The sequence below is a fragment of the Arvicola amphibius genome, chromosome 9, assembly GCF_903992535.2.
Source record: "Arvicola amphibius chromosome 9, mArvAmp1.2, whole genome shotgun sequence".
NCBI lineage: Eukaryota > Metazoa > Chordata > Mammalia > Rodentia > Cricetidae > Arvicola > Arvicola amphibius.
Genome location: NC_052055.2, coordinates 48,041,276 through 48,048,311, shown reverse-complemented (window position 1 = coordinate 48,048,311; position 7,036 = coordinate 48,041,276). Strand labels below are relative to the sequence as shown.

General features: G+C 37.3%; 1 pseudogene; it reads left to right on the top strand.

The window, feature by feature from the left end:
- The first annotated feature begins 3,619 nt into the window (after window positions 1–3,619).
- LOC119823619 lies at window positions 3,620–4,913 on the top strand (annotated as a pseudogene).
- Window positions 4,914–7,036: the final 2,123 nt, after the last annotated feature.

The following is a 7,036-nucleotide window of genomic DNA, read 5'->3' as shown; positions in this document are numbered from 1 at the left end:
TTCCCCTTTATATTCCTCTCTCTGCCCAGCCATATAGCTCCTGTCTCCCCCTCCCTAAGGCTAGGATTAAGATATGTGACTCCCAAACACTGGGATTAAAGGTGTGAGCCACCACCACCTGGATCTGTTTCTGGATCAATCTTGTATAGCCAGGGTAGCCTTGAATTCATAGAGATACATCTGTTTCTGTCACAAGAGTCCTGGGATTAAGGTGTGTTCCAACACTCCCTGGCCTCTAATGTCTTAGCTTTGCACTTTGATCTTCAGGCAAGCTTTATTTATTAAAAATACAAATAAATGTCACTACAGATTGTCTCATACTATCATTTATGTTATGAGTCTTGGAAATTGTCTGTCTTTAGACCTGTTGCTATAGATCTTCATTATTTGAATTTAGAGTAACTGGCTGCAGTGGATGATCTATGGTGGGCGATTCCTGACCCTCAGGAAACCTGCATGTTTGGATGAGAGAGACTGAATAAGATTCAATTTTGATCTTTTCCAACTTCCTATTTGTTACTTTTCTTAAGGCAGGAAAGTTTGTTTGGGCTTACGGTTTCAGAGATTTACTGTTTATCATTGTAGGGAAGGTAGAGAGAGGCTCATATGCCAGCAGCAGCCAGTGAAACAGACTTAATATTGCCTGAAACTGAAAAGAAGACAGTGATAATCATCATCTTCAAAGACATACTCAAGGGCTTGTTTCCACCAGCCAGTCTCCACCTGCTCTGAACAAACAAACCCATCATCAATCTTAGAATGAAACTAAGAAGTTTTACTAGCACCTAGACAATGACGTGTCAAGTCACTTAAAAAAAGTTCTGAAAATTTGTTTTTAAAATAGTCCTCTATCTGCTTTTTCACCCTATCATAAATAGAAGGTAATCTTCACTAGCATAACAAGCAAATGCTACTCTGAACTTCTTGGCTGTCTTTCCAGCCTTCTCCCCTGGTGTAGATAGTTGCTACAAACCCCAGTTAAATGAGTAAACCCTTCCTTTCTGAGAATTCAAGCAGTGCCGTTATTCTTGTTGGGACTCTTTAGTTCTTCCATGCTTTTGACTTTGCTTGCAAAAGTTTCGTGTACAATTTATAGCATTTTAAACACATACGTTCTTTTTGGATTCTTGGATCATTATTAGAAAGCCCTAAAGGGAAGGAGAAATAGATATTCCTAATAAATAGCCATATGTTGTTATCTTCGGCTTTGTACCTATACTCAGCAAAATGCTTTGAAGACTTTCTTTGACAAGAGGTCACATTTCATGTTATTGTTCTATCATTGTGTCTTTAGGATGGATCTGTGAAGTGAAGATCTCACTCTCTGGTGGCAAAAATGATCCAATAGTGACAAGCGCCTAAAGCACCCATGCGTACTGCTGCAGTACTCTGAGCCAGTTGGATGCCACATGAAGTGTGATGCAATACAAAAAAGTTTCCATTCCTTCTAGCTTACTTCACATGCATCTGCAGTACAATTCTTTTGATAAAATAAGTGCCATTCTGGTGTGAATATTTTGAAAATAAAATTACTCAGAACTACCCAGATTGAACTCACAATTTCTAAGCACTTGTTATATACCAAAATTATGTTGTGTGCTCTCAAGAACACATTTTTTTCCAGGAACTTAGAATCTGGTGTAGAGGATGACTGTAAGCCAAGCAAGGCAAACTTAATGAATTGCATAATAGGGTAAATTATAAAGGAGTTCTGCGAAAGCATAATGGTGTCCTGCCCCAAGAGTTTACAAAATGTCCTGACAAGGAAAGTCTACTGGAGCTAGCTCTAAGCAGAATGACTAAGAGGTCCATTATGAGTCCCCAGATTCATCGGTTTCAAGAATACATATTTGCTAAGCTTTTTCTGTTGATCAGAATCTATGTACAATGTTGGAATATTCATTCGCTATTTAAATGCAAAATAGCATTAATTCTGAGAAAAAATGAAATGCCAGGTAGATATAGAAATGAAACAAACATTCATAATTCTGTCATCTGTTCTGGTTTGTACCAAAACCTCTGTTTTCCATGGAAGGTAACCAGAATCCATGGGCATCAAGCCATTACCATGAACAATACTGTTGGCTACTTCAACCCATCAACCTGAAAAATATGAGAATCATACACTAATAAAGATACCCAAATAAAAATGAGTCAATAAAAATATTTTCCATCTTAAATTTTTATTTATTCTACACTTTGTTTTGTACAAGAAAGGTTTTGTGGAAAATGTCCATTTCTTTCCTTTTTCTGAACACAGATTTATTTTCACACAATCTATTCTGGTTATGGTTTCCTCTCCCCTACCTCTCCCAATTCCTTCCATTTATAGCCATACCCTTTCTGTCTATCCTTAGAAAACAAACAGGCATTTAAGAAATAATAGCAATATAACCAAGATAAATAGAAAACCAAAACATCAGCATATGACAGAACATATAATCAAGAAGAAGAACTACAGAAAAATACAAGAAATGCATATAAATGCAGAGATACACACACAAGAGTCCCATGAAAACACCAAACTGGAAACCATAATATATATCCAAAGAACCTGTAAGGTTAAAATTTTTAAAAATAATAATAATTAAAAGCAACAACTGGCTTAACATAGAAGCCTTTGAGTTTGTTTTGTGTTGGACATATTCTGTTGGGCGTGGAGTCTACCCTTAAAAGTGTTTTGTTTTGTTTTTCCCAGTGAAACTCCCTTGGAGAAAACAAGCATTTCATTTGCAAGTGGCTATCAATTGGAGATAATTTCTGGGATAAAGATGGGGGAATCTTCCCCTTTTTTCAGCTCTAAGACCCCATCTGGTGCAGATTCATGCAGGCCCTGTACATGCCATCACAGTCACTGTGAGTCCATACGTGTGCCAGCCTGTTGTGTCTGGAAGGCTTGGATTCCTTAATAGCCTCCATCCTCTCTAGCTCCTCCACCACTTCTGCCTCTTCTTCCACATAGGTTATTTAACTCTGAGAGGAGGGCTTGGATGGATACATCCCTGTTAGGTCTATTACTCTCTGTATATCATCTGGCTGTGAGTCTCCATATTTATTCCCATGTGTTGGTGGAGAAAGCAACTTTGATGCTGGCTGAGTAAGGCACTGATCTATGAATATAGCAGAAAATCTTTATGAGTGTTTTATTGCTTTATTCCTTTAGCAGAATAGTGGTATTTGGTTTTATCTTGGGTCCCTGACATATTACTTTTTCTAATGTATGGTTTATGCTTTTGTCAAAAATTGGTTCGCTAAATAAATATCTTAAAAATTGTTTAACATCATTAACCATGGGGAAAATGAAAATTAAAATGACCTTGAGATTCCATCTCATATCAATGAGGTTAGCTATCATAGAGTAAAGAAATGACAGATGCTGTCAAGAATGTGGAGAAAGAGTGCTTTTTATTCACTACTGGTTGGATTACAAATTATGAATATCATATATCCGTAGGAAAATTTCTTTAAACAGCTAAAAGCTTGGTCCTATTGTGAGGTTTTCTTCATGACCAAGGACAACCGAAACACTGGAAGAGACAATCAGTAGCACCTAGTTTGCAGGTTTTCCTTGTACATCAGCCTGTCCAACAGGTTCTGTGTATAGAACAATGGAATATATATGACAGAATCTATTGATTAAAGACCTGAATTCATCTTGTCCTATGAATGAGGTGTCTCAATTACTCCAAGTCCTACCAATATTTTGTAGCTTGTTTGTGTAAAGAAGTTGACATCAGCTAAGATGTCAACAAGCATCTTGTTGCTTTCTACAAACAACATCAAAGATATTTTCAGGCACTGGCAACTTGGGTACAGTGCACTCTGGAATCCAGGTAACTTCAGAGCCAAAGCCTTTCTGGCTTAGTTTCAGTTTATAGATGTAGGCTTTATTTGAAATGAGCCGCATTCCTAGAGACTTAAATTGACAATTCAAAAAGAGGTGGTCAATGATGCTATCCTTCAGCAAGTGTTTGTGGTGAATTATGTTCTTCAGTCCCAAATATGTGCAGATTGCCATAGAACAGAAGCTATGGCTTTCTGGAAGTTTCTGATTTAAGTCAGCAAAAGGCTTTGCATTTACACACACACACACACACACACGAGTTCAATGGTCTGGAACACTTGATATTGAAATACGGACTGCATCAGAATACAATTTGTATTAAAGAGATTGATAATAGTCTCAATTTCTATTATTCTTCAAACCAACACACTCAGAAGATGATAGCTTCTTCCATGTATACAGCAGATACAAAGCATCGCAAAGGTTGATTTCCCAGAATATCCATTGTAACACAACAATTACAGAGAGCGATTTTCTGTTGAAATTTTTCTGGTATCCAAGGATAATGTTCTCTGTCCTGGAGCCTTGTAAATATAAGCTACATATGTACTATGTATGATTAACTAATGCCACTCATCTCATAGACCAAATACTCTATGAGTTGCAGATATTGATTGAAACTTTTTGCAGTCATCCTTTCAACAGTTTATGCCATTCTAAACAGTTGAAGAGTTTATTATGATAGAATGTAGAATAATCTGATATCTAAAACACAGCAGTGGGGCTGGTATGAGATTAAAAAAAAACTGACCCTGGAGAATCTGGGTATAGAAAACATTTGAAATGAACAGCCATAGGCAGCATTCTTGTCATACTCACTTCGGACATCTCTTAAGTTCTGGTGATCTGGTACCGGGCTTTGATTTGACCAACTGTGACTTAAAAGATGAACTTGTCAACAATCTAACCTCGAAGGTGTGGATGTTAGCAATCAAGAAAAGCAGTGACCATACTAAAAGGCAGCCTCATAGTACCTGGAAACTGGCTTTCAGGGGACAGAGAAAATACAGACACCAATGATAAAAGGCAATATCAAGATTTCTACAGTGACATTTTGTTTAGGATCTAACAAACAAAGCTTGCCTGAAGATCAGAGCGCAAAGCTAGCCACACTAGTCAGCCATAAAGGCCAAGCAGTGGTGGCACACTTTAATCCCAAGGCCGGGAAGTGATGGCGCCCACCTTTAATACCAGTATTAGAGAGGAATATAAGGAAGGATGAGACAGGAACTTGCTCTCTTTTCAGTCTGAAGCTTTTGAAGAGGTAAGAGCTCTCTTGTGGTTGTCTGTTTTGCTTCTCTAATCTTTTGACTTCAATCCCAATATCTGTCTCTGGATTTTTATCATTCATGCTACGTCTGGTACACAATGTTTGTATATAAATTCATGAAAAAGCCATTGCCTGTGTCTTTGCAGCCACCAGCATAGACTGGAGCTACACACAGCTGGAGTCACCAGCCTACCAGCTAGGTTTTCCTTTCTTCTCTCCTAGAGGGCTTTGCCTGAACCCCCTTCTCAGGCTGCTGCCAAGCTAGATAGCTGCCTTGAAATCCAGTCAGGATTATACTGTTCTATGCAGCAGAAATAAGCGTCACATCTTCATCATTATCAGCAGTAGATTTGGTGAGAAAATTGGGAATTCTTAAGGGACAATTTAGTTAAAAGGGAGAAATTTTTCCCACATTAAAAAATAGAAAACACAAATATAATACAGAAAGTTAGGTCTCTGCATGATTATGTAATGCATGCTTTTAAAATGAAACAATTAAAGGAAGGGATAATCAACTTAACCAGGATTGATATGTTGTTTTTGTTTTTGTTTTTATTGATTTTGATTGAGCTCTACATTTTTTCTCTGCTCCCCTCCCTGCCTCTCCCCTCTCCCCTTCAACCCTCCTCCAAGGTCCCCATGCTCCCAATTTACTCAGGAGATCTTGTCTTTTCCTACTTCCCATGTAGATTAGATCTATGTAAATCTTTCTTAGTGTCTTCATTGTTGTCTAAGTTGTCTGATATTGTGGTTTATAGGCTGGTTTTCTTTGCTTTATGTTTAAAAACCACCTATGAGTGAGTACATGTGATAATTGTCTTTCTGTATCTGGGTTACCTCACTCAAAATGATGTTTTCTAGCTCCATCCATTTTCCTGCAGAATTCAAGATGTCATTATTTTTTCTGCTGTGTAATACTCCATTCTTGTTAATTATGATTTTAATAATCCTTGTTGTCATTTTGATAATTCTTGGTTTCTCTCTTATAAAAATGTTTGGTTTGAATGCTAAGTAAGATACAGGCCATAGAAAAACTTTTTAAAAAACAGATCAAAGAGATATTCAGATCCAGACAGAAAAATTTAATGGAGAACCAATTTCAGCATTGCATTATAAGGTTAGAGAGGAACAACCTAAGGTTTTCAAACAACCAATATTAATATATCCAGCAACCTTACCGGAATTGCTGAATGATAGATGCTCTATAAGAGTTAATTGGACTCCTGTGCCTATCTTAGATTTAATGAGATTCAAGGAAACAATAATCTCATATGGCATGCATTCACCTTTTGTGAAGCAAATGTTAAACTCACGGTCAGTTTGTAATAGATTATCCCTAGTGACTGGATAGAGTTAGTTAAAGCTGTTATAGAGGACCTGCTTCAGAGAAGAGACTAAGACTATTGAACAATGGGGTAAAGCTAGGGGTATGGAAATCTCCCAATATCAACTTCTTGGAGGAGGATTTCATGCTGCCATAGAAAGGTAATCTTTATAAGATAACCATGCCCTGGCTTTATGCAACATAGCAGCTTTGAATGCTTTGGAGAGAATTGGAGAAATAGGAAAGAAAATTGAGTCATTTGCTAAAGTTATACAGGGCTCATAGGAAACCTTCAAGGTTTCTAACAAAGACTGATTTCAGCAGTAAGCAGAATGATACCAAATTAAGAAGCTAGGCAAATTATAATTGAATCTCTGGCTTTTGAAAATGTTAATTCTCAATGCAAAGGGATAATTAGGCCATTAAAGGCAAAGTCAGCTCCCTTGGAGGAATGGATCTAAGCTACAATCAATATTGAATCTCATAACCATGATGATGCTTGGATAGGAGAGGTGATTTCCAGAGGTTTGAGAAAAAATCAAAATGTCAAGTGTTATAGTTGTGGCAAACAAAGTCACCTTAAAAGGGATTATAAACA